Source organism: Ranitomeya variabilis, chromosome 4 (assembly GCF_051348905.1).
Source record: "Ranitomeya variabilis isolate aRanVar5 chromosome 4, aRanVar5.hap1, whole genome shotgun sequence".
NCBI lineage: Eukaryota > Metazoa > Chordata > Amphibia > Anura > Dendrobatidae > Ranitomeya > Ranitomeya variabilis.
Window position 1 is genome coordinate 454632434 of NC_135235.1, and position 12868 is coordinate 454645301.

At 43.4% G+C, this 12868-nt stretch overlaps 1 protein-coding gene across 1 annotated transcript in view; it reads left to right on the forward strand.

The window, feature by feature from the left end:
* Window positions 1–12868, forward strand: part of LOC143765175 (phosphatidate phosphatase LPIN3-like) — a 133094-nt gene that overhangs the window by 33016 nt on the left and 87210 nt on the right. The window lies entirely within an intron of this gene.

Genomic DNA, 12868 nt, shown 5'->3' on the forward strand with positions numbered 1-12868 from the left:
AGACACAAACAGAACACAGATAAAGGCCTGCGTATTGCACAGGAAACAGACACGACCTGGCAGCTCAGTAGCAAATGCTAACTGAGGGAAATAGTTTGCTCCAGCGTCCTCCAATGGGTGACGATGCCTTTAGTATCAGAGGCCTCTAGGCTATTGGCCAGGGACACCTTAGGGAGGTGCACACAGTCTCAATAAGAATCCGGAGTTGCTGGCGCCGCCCCCCTATGCACACAGCCAGGAAATGTACACAGAGTAAGCGGCCATGGAGCACACGGCATGGAGCCGGCAGCAGACAGATCTCACAGCATGGCACAGGGTGAGTGAGTTGATGTAACAGGCAGGTGGGGAATGGAAGGCCATGCAGTGATGCCGGCAGGGTTGTTACACATTATAGTCCATGCCCCCGTTGGCGTACACGCCCGAATCCAGTTTTGCAATGGGCCCCAACGAGACCAACTAATGGGTGCCGACTGGCCGACTGAATGGCCGAACATTGTTTGGCCAACAGCCATGTCAGGTTTTGGGGGGAAACATTGCAGCTTTAATCAAAACTTCTGCTATTTTATTATATGTCAAAAGTGTTCTAAACTGGATGTTAACTTTAAGCACTAAACCCCGCTATTAGCACAAACACTATAAGTATGCAATTTGGGGCAGTTTTAGAAGATAATAATAACACTGGTCAACAGCATTTTTGGTGCCAAAGATATTTCATCGAATTTAGGGTATTTTTGGGGTGCTGATTCTGAATATGTCATCAGTTTTGCCAGATTGGCTCAAGTTTTTGAGATTTTTGGTATCTTATTTATAGCACTTGTTGGTAAATGCGACGCATCATCTCATTAATTTCTTTGGATTAGTACTTGAACTGAGCAGTTCTCAATATAGTTTTGTGTTAATTAGTGTTCTAAAAGTTTGTTCATAGCTTGATTTTTGCACTAACTTTATGTTGTTGTCTGTTTTCCAGTGAAAAGCATGAACTCATCAAGAAGAAGTTGTCTTAACGATCCAGACTCATTCTGTTACATTTGTGGTGAATACACACTGCCAAAACATAGAAGAAACATAACAGACTTCGTAAAAAAAGTGTATTTTGCCTATTTTGGGGTTATGCTTGGGGACCAAGACAAGTTTTGGGCACCACACATAGTGTGCAAAGCATGTATCGAATTATTACGAAAATGGAGCAAAGGACAAAGAAAAAGCTTCAAATTTGGTGTTCCAATGGTGTGGAGAGAGCCAAAAAATCATCATGATGACTGTTATTTATGGTAAACACAGGTACAGGCACATCTTCACAATGAGGGACAGGCCTTCTTGCAGATTCCATGTTACTCCCATTTTCGTTTCTTATGCTTATTGAATCCTTGCACTTGCACTGCACAGAAATAACAGTCATAATGATGATTTTTTGGCTCTCTCCACACCATTGGAACACCAAATTTGAAGCTTTTTCTTTGTCCTTTGCTCCATTTTCGTAATAATTCGATACATACTTTGCACACTATGTGTGGTGCCCAAAACTTGTCTTGGTCCCCAAGCATAACCCCAAAATAGGCAAAATACACTTTTTTTACGAAGTCTGTTATGTTTCTTCTATGTTTTGGCAGTGTGTATTCACCACAAATGTAACAGAATGAGTCTGGATCGTTAAGACAACTTCTTCTTGATGAGTTCATGCTTTTCACTGGAAAACAGACAACAACATAAAGTTAGTGCAAAAATCAAGCTATGAACAAACTTTTAGAACACTAATTAACACAAAACTATATTGAGAACTGCTCAGTTCAAGTACTAATCCAAAGAAATTAATGAGATGATGCGTCGCATTTACCAACAAGTGCTATAAATAAGATACCAAAAATCTCAAAAACTTGAGCCAATCTGGCAAAACTGATAGCATATTCAGAATCAGCACCCCAAAAATACCCCAAATTCATTAAAATATTTTGGACACCAGAAAAAAAATTTTTTTTTGTTGACCTGTGTAATCAAGCCTTGATTTCTATGGAGTGCCACATGTCTTATGTCTGTTAATGTATTATTTTACAGATTGCTCAGGTTAGGCCAGTGAAGAGCGTAGTGCTGGGTTCAGGGCAAATCCGCAAAAATCTGCACAAATAATGGTTTTCTAAAGTCAGACAAGAATATAACCTGAGGCTATGAGCTCATCAAATAGTTTCATAGATTTTAAGGTTGAAAGTACACCTAAGTCCATCGACTAATCTAACATGTTAATCCAGAGGAAAGCAAAAATTCCTTGAGACATGCTAATTGTCTCATATTAGGGTATAAATTACTTCCCAACTCCACTTACGGTAATCAGACTAGTTTCCTGGATCAATATTCCACCACAGAAATCAGTGCCCATAACCTGTAATATTTTTTTTTAAGAAAAGCATCCAGGCCTTCCTTGTACTTTTGTAGTGAATCAACTGTGACAACATCATTTGGCAGAGTTCCATCATTTCACTGCTCTTACAGAAAAGAATCTGCGTGGATGATTCAGCTTTCTGTCCACTAGATGTGGAGGATTTTGCCTTTTCATTGTTGCAGACCAATTTGTAAAATGTTAATTTGAAAAATCTCTGTACTGGCTCAGTGGTTACTAGCACTGTTGCTCTGAAGTGCTGAGGTCCTGGGTTCAAATCCCACCAAGGAGGCAAGGAGTTTGTATGTTCTTCCACATTTCCTCCCACACTCCATGATGAATAGTAATTTAAATTGTGAGCCCCAATGGGGACAGTGATGATGTCTGTGAAACGCTGTGGAATATGGAAGTAAGTAAACTAAAAAACCCATCTTGGTATTGCAGTCCACCTATTCCCTTATAACCTTGGTCGCTTCTCTCTGCTATGTCTTTACTGCTCAAAATTGAGTACATTGGTCACACTACGGACTTTATAGAGGCAAAAGTAGGTTTTTGTCATGAGCGTCTATTTCCTCGGCACAAGCACATAACATTTATCTAGATGAAACCCATATTGATGCTGGATAATGAGGTTATTCTTAGTCAGATACTCTAGGATAACATCTTTAGAGTGAGTAGAGTGTAAGGCTATGTGCACACATAGCAGATTTTTTGCGTTTTTTTCGCGGTTTTTCGCTATAAAAACGCTATAAAACTGTGAAAAAAACGCTCACATTAAGCATCCTATTTAATAGAATGCAATCCGCATTTTTTGTGCACATGCTGCATTTTTTTCCTGAGCGGAATCGCATTCCAGAAAAAAATGCAGCATGTTCATTAAATTTGCGGAATCGTGGGGATTCCGCACACATAGGAATGCATTGATCTGCTTACTTCCCGCATGGGGCTATGCCCACCATGCGGGAAGTAAGCAGATCATGTGCGGTTGGTACCCAGGGTGGAGGAGAGGAGACTCTCCTCCACGGACTGGGCACCATATAATTGTTAAAAAAAAGAATTAAAATAAAAAAATCGTGATATACTCACCCTCTGATGGCCCCGGAGCCTTCCCGCCTCTCAGTGGTGCACGTGGCCGCTTCCGTTCCTATAGATGGTGTGTGTGAAGGACCTGCGATGACGTCGCGATCACATGACCGCGATGACGTCGCGGTCACGTGACCGCGACGTCATCGAAGGTCCTGCACACACACCATCTATAGGAACGGAAGCCGCTGAGGAGATCGGCTGTTTGCGGAAGGTGAGTATAACCATTTTTTTTATTTTTTTTATTATTTTTAACATTCTATCTTTTACTATTGATGCTGCATAGGCAGCATCAATAGTAAAAAGTTGGTCACACTTGTCAAACACTATGTTTGACAAGTGTGACCAACCTGTCAATCAGTTTTCCAAGCGATGCTACAGATCGCTGGAAAACGCTAGCATTCTGCAAGCTAATTATGCTTGCAAAACGCTAGTTTTCTGTGGGAATATGCATGCCAATTCCGCATGCGATATACCCGCGGCAGGAGCTGCAGAATTGCCGCGGAAATTTCCGTGGCAATTCTGCAACGTGTGCACTTAGCCTAAAGATTCCACTAGTTTGGCAGCGCTTGAGTTGTTCACCGGTACCAAGTTCTTAAATCATGCAGGATGGTTTATTAAAACTTCATAAATGAAACAAACATAAAAGCAGCCTCTTGGCATAAGGAACACAAAATAAATAATCCCTGTAAATAAGCACCTACGTGACAGTCCGGGCTCACCTGAGCAGCACAATGTGTCCAGCTCTAAGTCTCTGGCAGGAGACTGACAACACTGGAGGTCTGCACACCTCCACTCACCATCCAACGATGATACAACTGGTCTCCATTTTATTTGCCATAACACACACCCAGAGAGAATATGTGAGCAGACAGTCCCACTCATCTCTCTGACTTTTCATAAACCTGGCCTTTGACACACCCTATTAACTCTCTCTGCACTATACTTGCTGGACCCTGCTTTTTGCGGGCTTACACCAGCAAGGCTACCAATCTCGGTGATACATATCTCCCCTCAAGGACTTGTCCGGCAGCCACCTTACAAGAGGCTAAACTTACAAGCATATAGTTTCCAGGATCAGATTTTTTTCCTTTCCTTCTGAATATTGTCCCCTGTCCTTTTGAATATTGGCACCACATTAGCAATGTGCCAGCCATGTGATACAAAACCTGTTATTACGGAATCTGTACATATTAGAAATAATGGTCTGTCTATAACAGTACTTAATTTCCGTAGTACTTGGAGATGAATGTCATCTGGGCGCAGTGGTGTTTTTATTTTAAAGGAAATCTGTTACCAGGCTTTTGCTATCTGATGTAGAGACAGAGACCCCGATTGCAACGATGTGTCCCTTACTGGGCTGCTTTGTATGGTTTTTATAAAATCAGTTTTATCAACAGGAGATTATCCCTAGAGGACTAGTAAACCTGCCGCCAGGTAATCAAGCATGTTCATGAGCTCTGTATAACCCCGCCCCAAAACTAATTGACAGCTTTTTGCCTACGGAGCACAGCATTCAGAGAACTCTGGTAGATCTGCAGATGATAATACAGTGATTTTATCAAAACTGCATCAAGCAGCCCTGTAGGTGACACATCACTGTAATTCCACACCTACATAATGCTGCTCTCAGATGGGACAGCAGAAGCCTGGTGACAGATTCCCTTTAATGTTTTGAGGTGGCGCCATATTTCCTGCTGGGGTAAGCAGATGATATTTAATTGAGAATTTCTGGTATCCCTGATTATGTCATGTGAACATACTGTAGAGAAGAAGGCATTTTTGTAGATTTGTCTTCCCTTATTCCCTTCCTCCATTTTGCCCAGGTTATTTTTGTAGGGGTCACACTATAGTTTTTGAGTCTGCTACTGTTGAAAAAGGTTGAAAAATATTTTTGATTTATTTTTACTTTTTGTCTCTCTCTCTCAATCTCTCTTGGCCTTTGCTGCCTTGATTTGTTTTTTACCCAATTTATTTTCTCTATAATTAATACCTCCTCACTTCCTTTAATTCTGCAAACTCTTTCTTTTTGTCGTTTATTGCACAGCCATAGTGGTTTTCTGCTATTTCTAGCTTGTTTATTACCAAATAATATATATTCCTAGTCAGGATGTTTAAAAATGTTTCCCATTTGTGTAATTTGTGTAATTTTATTTGTCAGGACCATGTCCAAGTTTTTGGCACTAAGATCATTTCTCAGCCGTTGGAAATACGCCTTCCTGAAGTTTAATGTTCTGGTAACCAATACTATACATCTTATTAAAGGATACGTGAAAACTTATTATTTTGTCACCAGTTGTCACGTGTATGTCAGAGGCTGCAGACAGTGGCACTGCATATAGCTGCAGAAGGTCTCTGCGTTTAGCTTTGCAGACAACCCCTTAATAGTTTTGACTCTTTGACCCAGTGGCAACCTTTCTCCAACTCTAGTTGACACTCCAGGACCTTGGGGTTTATAGACTCCCAGCCTGCTGCTGGGAATCACTAGTGATATTTCCTTTTTCCCCTGTTGAGACTTGGAGCTATAGCAGTTGGCTATGTTCTCCTTTGGTGTTGCTGGAGGACATCTGTGTCACATCTCTGAGTCTACTCAAGATAAGTGTTCCCCTTGTTTGTCTATCCAAGCTGTCTTTAGTGATAGAGGAGATGGACTAGTGCTCATCCGTCCTTCCCTAAGCAGGGCTTATTGCCAGGGTCAGGCAGGAATTACCGTATGTACTCGTGTATAAGCCAAGTTTTTCAGCACAAAAAAATGCCCCCCTCCGCTTATACACGAGTCATTGTTCCAGTTTACCGCAGGGGAGGGGGAGCGGCCGAGCAGTGGGTCAAAGGAGCCGGCAGCTGTGGCTAAAGCCTGTGCCCGCTGCTTAAGAAAAATGAATATTCACTGCACTGGCAATGAATATTCATTTCTCTTATAGAGCGTGCACAGTTATAGCCGCTGGCTTCCAGCAGGTGCCGGGCTCTCACGGGTGGCCGCTCATTAAGGTAATGAATATTCACCTCTCTCCACTCCCATAGGCATGGAGATAGGTGAATATTCATTACCTTAATGAGCGGGGACACATGATCGCTCGGCCGCAGGAGCTGATGGCACCGGAACGAGATTCTGCAAGGGCTTGCAGGGAAGGTAAGTAGGATTTTTTTTATGCTTTTCTCATGGGGGCCATACATACAAGGATGGGGATGAGGAACCATGCAGACAAGGATGGGAATAAGGAGCCCGGCTAGTACCTTACAAATGCACCTGCGGTATTTCAGCTTTTCATCAATGATCTTTTCCATCATTTGGTGGGCAGGTTTGTGATGATCTATCTAGATGATATTTTGGTTTACTCTCCTAATGTGGAGACACATCGTGGGCATGTTAAACAGGTGCTACAAATATTAAGCGATAACAAATCATAATTTGCCAAACTAGAAAAATGTGTTTTCGCCATCCAGGAGGTGCAGTTTTTGGGGTACCTGTTGTCATCTTCAGGTTTTCGGATGGATCTGGAGATGATCCGTCCTGTCCTTGATTGGGACCATCCCGAGAACTTAAAGGCCGCACAACATTTTTTGGGCTTTACCAATTTTTACCGGAAATTCATCTGGAATTATTCAGCAATTATGAAACCCTTTACTGACATGACAAGGAAAGGGTCTGACTTTTCCAAATGGTCGGACGATGACCTGCGGGCTTTTTCCTCCCTTAAGAGCTGTTTTTCCATGGCTCCTATACTCAGTCAACCCAAGGTTTTCCAGCCCTTTGTTTCGGAGGTTGATGCGTCGGAGGTGGGGGTTGGGACTGTGTTGTCTCATGGTCCATCCCCTGGTAAATTGCGTCCATGCGCCTTCTTTTCTAAAAAATGTGGGTAATAGGGAACTTTTGGCAATTGAATTGGCATTTGAAGAATGGCTACATTGGTTGGAGGGGCGGTCCATCCAATTACTGTTATCACTGACATTAAGCACTTGTCATATCTTCAATCAGCTAAACGTCTCAATCCTAGGCAAGCTAGATGGTCCCTGTTTTTTACTAGGTTCAATTTTGTGGTCACTTTCCATCCGGGGGTCAAAAATGTCAAAGCTGATGCAGAAGGGGTAGTCATTTTGGCATTGCACCCTGAGCTAAAGGGTGAGATATTGGAGGCTCAGGGAAACACCCCAGCCTCCTGCCCTCCAGGAAGGTTATTTGTGCCACCAAATTTGTGCCGCTGGTCATCCAGGTGGTAAGGCAACCGTGGACCTCCTTTCTTGTCATTTGTGGTGGCTGGGGTTGCATCAGGATGTGGTTGAACATGTAGCTGCTTGTAGTATCTGCACATGTTCTAAAGTATCGCATACCCGTCAGTCTGGTACCCTTCTTCCACTACCTATTCCTAGTAGACCATAGACACACTTGTCAATGGATTTTATTACTGATCTACCTGTATCTGCAGGCAAGATTGTGGTTTTAGTGACTGTAGATACTGTAGGTTCAGTAAAATGGTTCATTTAGTTGCATTACTGGCACTTCCGAATGCCAAGACTCTTGCTCGGGTGTTTATTAATGAGATTGTGAAGCTTCATGGGGTTCCCTCCGATGTGGCTTACGAACAGAACCAACCCCCGTAAAATAGAAAATTTTTATTCGATAATCCTCTAAAAACCGAAAACACCCTATCCAATAGATCAGTATTACACGAAATTTCAGGGGAAAGGATATGATCCCCTAAATAAATTTACTAAACAACCAATGCTGGTAAGATACCACACATAAGTCACTTAAATATACTATAAAAGTGATATAAAACTCGTGATATATGGTCCTAAGCTGTAAGGGTGTATAGATGCAGGTGCAATATCCCTACCAACTGAAAATTAACACCCTAAGGACAAATCCTACCTAGATGCGGAGGTTGGCACCCTGAGAAAAAAACGAGAATGGCGCCCCCGCTCGTACGATGGCTGTCCCTGGTCTCCTACTATCTCCCTATAAGGGATAGGGTTTGAAACAGAAGGCCAGGTGGCTGATAACAACGTGTGCAAATATGTAATGCCAATTAAACAGCAGCTCAGGCCCAGCCCCCACAGTGTGATGTAAGGTAAAGGAAAGATGTCCTAATCACGATATCAATAAATATGACACAAAAAATAATAAAGTTGCAACCATAGGACAAATAACAACAAATGCATGCATAAAGTGTCACCAGCACTGTTGTAGACTGACTAATAATCAGACTGATGATCAAATAATAGATAATACTCATACCATACAATGAATAATAAAGAACGCCACCACATACACCTAGATATGTTTTGTCATGAATTGATAAAGCAAGTTCAATGGGGAATATAATTAGTACCAAAGACACATATTAATAGTGATCATGGTATACTCATCTGCTATATTTAAACATCCCCTGCCGCTCATGTATCCAGGAGTAGTGGCTCACAGAGTGACTCAGGGCGAACAAGATCCATAAAACACCTCTCGACGCGTTTCCCCCACATGCCTGGGTTCATCAGGAGAGTCAAGATAACAGCATGGCAGTTGTAGATATACAAAAAGATAGGGCTTGTTCCCTCCGATGTGGCATCAGATAGGGGAACCCAGTTTGTTTCCAAGTTCTGGAGGGCGTTCTGTTCTCGACTGGGGGGCAGCTGTCTTTTTCCTCTACCTTCCATCCCCAGTTGAATGGACAGACCAAGCTAATTAACCAGAATTTGGAGACCTATCTCAGGTGTTTTGTCTCCAAAAATCAGGAGGATTAGGCATCCTACTTACCGCTGGCAGAATTTGCTATCAATAATCATCGGCAAGAATCTACGGGCAGGTCACCATTCTTTGGTGCATACAGTTACCATCCGCAGTTTGGTACTTTTAGCTGGGAGGGGCTTTGGGAGTTCCGGAAGAGGAACGTTTTGCTTTGTCATTTTCCTCAGTGTGGCGGGGGGTTCTGATTAATTTGAAGATTATGGGAGACATGTACACAAGTATGGCTGACAGAAAACGCTTGCCAGGTCCCGACCTGCATGTGAATGACTTCTGTGTGGTTGTCTACCAGGAATATCAAGTTGAAGGTTCCTTCCTGCAAGCTGAGACCTAGATTTATTGGTCCTTATATAATAACTGCCATTATTAATCAAGCAGCATTTCATCTTGAGCTGCCTCAGGCTCTTAAGATCCACAATGTCTTCCATAGATCTTTGCTCAAAAAGTAAGTGGAACCTCTTGAGCCCTCACTTCTATCGCCTCCCCAAGTAGTGGCTGATGGAGCTCTTGAGTTTCAGATTTCAAGGATTATAGATTCTCTCCTCCAACATCATACCTTACAATACTTGGTGCACTGGAAGGGTTACGATCCAAGGGAAAGGATGTGGGTCTCGGCAGCAGAGGTGAATGACCCCAGGCTGGTTCATTCATTTCACAACTATTATCCTGAGAAACCTGGTCCTGAGTGTCCGGAGGCCACTTGTAGAAGAGGGTACTGTGACAGGTATGTCAGAAGCTGCAGTTGTACTGTATCTAGATGCAGAAGGTCTTTGGCTTTGCAGACACCTTCTTAACCTTTCTGACTCTTTGACCCAGTAGCAACCTTTCTCCAGCTCTAATTGACACACCTGTACCTGGGTGTTTATAGACTTCCAGCCTGCTGCTGCGAATCGCCGGTGATATTTCCATTTTCCCCTGTTGAGGCTTGGAGCTATAGCAGTCGGCTATCTTCCTCTTTGGTGTTGCTGGAGGACATCTGTGTTACATCTCTGCCTCTACTCAAGATAAGTTTTCCTCTTGTTTGTCTATCCCAGCTGTCTTTAGTGGTAGTGGGCATTGACTAGAAAATCCTATCCTTCCCTAAGCAGAGCTTATTGCCAGGGTCAGGCAGCCATTAGGTTCCTGCTCAGTGATAGGTGCAGAACCTATATAGAGATGTTTAGGGCAGACAGGGTGACTTTAGATCTGCCTAGGTGGGTTCCTTCCCTTCAAGCCTTCAGGTTGCACTTAGTCTCCTACACTGTGTGTGACACCAGTATTTCCCAAGTGACTCCCAACCCATATTGATATTCTGTCTGGTCTATTGGTAAATATTAGGTCTAGAAATGATACCATTCTTGTTGGGTCCTGCACCATTTGTGAAAGGTAATTGTTTTTCATTATAGCCTTGTATAATTTTCCATGTCATTTAAAGATTTGTAGATTGTGAGTCCTTGCGGGCAGGGTCCTCTCACCTCCTGTACCAGTTGTGACTTGTATTGTTTAAGATTACTGTATTGTTTTTATTATGCATACCCCTCCTCACATGTAAAGCGCCATGGAATAAATGGCGCTATAATCATAAATAATAATTATTAGTATTTTATTTTTTCTCCCTCCACTTATTTCTACCCATAAAGACCCCTGGACCCTTCTTTCTCCTCATTTATTTTATGATCCTTCCTGAACAGACTATAGCTTTGTAAGGTAATGGCTCAGTCACAGCTCTCGTCCAGTCATGTCTCAGTTATCCCAACCATATCATAATTTTCTTCCAACAATATTAATTCTAATTCCTCCATCTTGATGATGATGCTTCTGGAATTAGTGTACATGCATTTTATGTAATTTTCTGTACCTATCTTCCGCTTCTCTCCATTGACTGGTCTAACACCTCCTCCTATGCCAAACCCTCTTTCATTAGGGTACCGTCACACAGTGCCATTTTCATCGCTACGATGGCACGATCCGTGACGTCGCAGCGTCGTATGATTATCGCTCCAGCGTCGTAGACTGCGGTCACACTTTGCAATCACGGCGCTGGAGCGATGCCGAAGTCCCCGGGTAACCAGGGTAAACATCGGGTTACTAAGCGCAGGGCCGCGCTTAGTAACCCGATGTTTACCCTGGTTACCAGCGTAAACGTAAAAAAACCAAACAGTACATACTCACATTCCGGTGTCTGTCCCCCGGCGTTCTGCTTCTCTGCACTGTGTAAGCACCATAGCCGGAAAGCAGAGCGGTGACGTCACCGCTGTGCTCGCTTTCTGGCTGGCCGGCGCTCACAGTGCAGAGAAGCTGAGACGCCGGAGGACAGACACCGGAATGTGAGTATGTACTGTTTGTTTTTTTTACGTTTACGCTGGTAACCAGGGTAAACATCGGGTTACTAAGCGCGGCCCTGCGCTTAGTAACCCGATGTTTACCCTGGTTACAAGCGAACACATCGCTGGATCGGTGTCACACACAACGATCCAGCGATGTCAGCGGGTGATCAAGCGACGAAAGAAAGTTCCAAACGATCTGCTACGACGTACGATTCTCAGCAGGATCCCTGATCGCTGCTGCGTGTCAGACACTGCGATATCGTAACGATATCGCTAGAACGTCACGAATCGTACCGTCGTAGCGATGAAAATGGCACTGTGTGACGGTACCCTTACTTTGGCCCAGGTCTCTGTGTACACTATCTTCCCCTCCTGTATTGTAATCTGTACATCATCACAGTAATCTGTTCTCGAATTAAGAGAGTCCCCCAGTACCACCACCTGCTGGTCGGCCCTGCTCCCCTATTGAACTCATTTCTGGAGCAGACACTCCTCCGGTTTCCAGAGGACCTGTATTGCTGCAGCATTGCTACCCCTATTCTGACACCCCCTCATCTGCCAATTTAGCAACCTTGTTGTTACAGATCAAGACTAGTCTCCCTGACACTCTTCCCTTCACCCTGCCTACTAAATGTCACCCAGCTAGCTGCCTCACTGTCCTGCCCCTCCATACTACATATCCCACCACATCCACCCCAGAGACCACCTGTTTAGTCAGCAGCAAACTCCTTTCTATATTGTCAATGGAGCTCAGTGTTGTAAGCTGCTGATTTAGATTCAGTAACTGGCAGGGCCGGACTGGACATCTGGCAATTCTGGCAAATGCCAAAAGGGCCTGTCTGGTCATGGGCCGCCTTGTCTGCAATGTTGTTAACAGAATCGGTGTTCACAAGCCATCCATACTGTTAAGAGTTGTGATGGAGCACAAAGCATCTTCTTGCAATGCCGCCCTCCTGTTGCTTCATCGCTCCCCTGCATCGTGCTCCTGCGCAGGCGTACTTATCTGCCCTGTTGAGGGAAGGACAAAGCGCCGAGAAAGGTCAGAGAGGCCCAGCGCCTGCAGTACTTTACTCTGCCCTCAACAGATAAACTAGTAAAAAAAAAGATATCAGTGTCAATTTGATATCACCATAACCAGTCTGACACATAGGAACAAAGTCACCAGGTAATACGTTCCTCAAAGTGTAAGCCATAAACGCAGAACCTAAACAACTGCAGAATTCCTGCTTTCTTTCTAATTCCACTCACTTTTATTTGTATCTGTTTTTCAGTATATTATATGACAAAATGAATGGTTTAATTGAAAACTACAATACATCCCGCAAAAATTAAACCCTCGAATGACAGAAGCATAATAGAAGTTATGCA